The sequence below is a fragment of the Arachis stenosperma genome, chromosome 1 (genome assembly GCF_014773155.1).
Source record: "Arachis stenosperma cultivar V10309 chromosome 1, arast.V10309.gnm1.PFL2, whole genome shotgun sequence".
Taxonomy (NCBI): domain Eukaryota; kingdom Viridiplantae; phylum Streptophyta; class Magnoliopsida; order Fabales; family Fabaceae; genus Arachis; species Arachis stenosperma.
Window position 1 is genome coordinate 59530320 of NC_080377.1, and position 1878 is coordinate 59532197.

Here is a 1878-nt window from a genome sequence, read left to right on the forward strand (position 1 = left end):
GCATTGTTGTTGGAGTTGAAGTTAGAACGTCTCGGATCTTGTCCTTGGTCTTGTTGGTTTCCCCATCCAAAGTTGGGGTGATTTCTTCATCCAGAGTTGTATGTTTTAGAATATGGATCATGGACTTGTCTAGGTGAATTTCCCACATAGTTGGCTTGCTCCCAGTCACCTTCTTCTCCTATGTTTACTCCTTCATGAGTTGGTGATGAGGTGATAGCTGCTGCAACTTGGTTCTCTTCCACCTTCTTGGTAAGATCTGCTAGCTGCTTGGTAATCATCTTGTTTTGGGCTAACAGTGCATCCATGTGGTTCAGCTCCATTACTCCTCTAGTGTGTCTTCTTTCAGAGGCATAGAAGTAGTCATTCTCAGCAACTGTTTCAATGACATCTATTGCTTCTTCCACGGTTTTCTTCTTGTTTAAAGAACCTCCTGATGAATGATCTACAGCCTTCTTTGACTCATAGAAAAGACCTTCATAGAAGATGTGAAGTTGAACCCACTCATTAAACATCTCTGGTGGGCATCTCCTTGTCAAGTCTTTGAATCTCTCCCATGCTTCATAAAGTGTCTCACCATCTTGTTGCCTGAAAGTCTGCACCTCAGTTCTTAGCCTATTAATCTTTTGAGGAGGATAAAATCTTGCTAAAAACTTGTTCACTACCTCCTCCCAATCTGTCAGGCTTTCTTTTGGGAAGGATTCAAGCCATTTTATTACCTTGTCCCTGAGTGAAAAGGGGAACAAGAGCAACCTATAGACATCCGGGTGGACTCCATTTGTCTTCACTGTGTCACAAATCCTCAAGAAGGTGGTCAAGTTTTGGTTAGGGTCTTCTTGAGCACCTCCTCCAAATGAGCAATTATTTTGCACCAAAGTGATGAGTTGAGGTTTTAGCTCGAAATTGTTGGCATGAATGGTGGGTTTCTGAATGCTGCTTCCACAGTTTCCTGGATTAGGATTGATATAGGATCCTAAGACCCTCCTTTCATGCCCAACCCAATTTGCATGGCCTTCTCTGGCATGATTGTGAGCTTCTTCTTCATGATTGTTCTCCAAATTCTCTTCCATGTTGGGTTTAAAATACTCTTCCTCTTCCTCAGCACCAACAATTATTTTTCCTCTTGCTTCCCTTTTTCGTCTGCAAAGGGTTCTCTCAGACTCTGAATCAAAGGATGTTGAGATTCCTTCTCTTCTCCCTGTCATACAACAAACATAATGCACAATAGGAGATATAGTAAAGACAATTTTTGTTAGAATAATTGTTAGTGTGAGGGATGCAATTTATCAAACAGTTAGTGTGTTAGTGAGCTGAATTATGATAAACTCAGAAAAAAGAACAGAAAATAGAGAGGGAATAAGGGGTGAGGAAGAAATTAAAAACAAACTAAGGTAAATTACTGAATATAGAAAAGAATAACAAAAAGAAAAAAAATGCTCAATCTAGTGATCTTCTAGCTTAATCATTGTTGATTCAAAATCAATCCCCGGCAACGGCGCCATAAACTTGATGCATGGAAACTTGTCTCTCAACAAATTTTCCTTCGGCAAGTATACCAAATTATCGTCAAGTAAAACTCACTATAGAGTGAGGTCGAATTCCACAAGGATTGATTGGTCAAGCAACTTTAGTTAGAAGAATATGCTAGTTGAGCTAAACAGAATTTAGATTGAGATGCAGAAATTTAAATGACTAGAAAGTAAATAGCAGAAATTAAAGTGCAGAATCTTAAATGGGGAATTGGGGTAATGCTCATAAAAGTAAATAGCAGAAATTAAAGAGAATGGGTAAGATCAGAAATGGGGAAATCATTGGGTTTAGGAGATGTTGCAATTCTCCGGATCAAGTTCATTCTCATCTCTTCCTCAATCAATGCATTCA

General features: G+C 39.2%; 1 non-coding gene across 1 annotated transcript; it reads left to right on the plus strand.

Moving 5' to 3' along the window:
- The first annotated feature begins 506 nt into the window (after positions 1–506).
- Positions 507–614, plus strand: LOC130953020 (small nucleolar RNA R71). Its single transcript, XR_009075198.1, has one exon. It is a non-coding gene; the product is annotated as a small nucleolar RNA R71 (small nucleolar RNA).
- Positions 615–1878: the final 1264 nt, after the last annotated feature.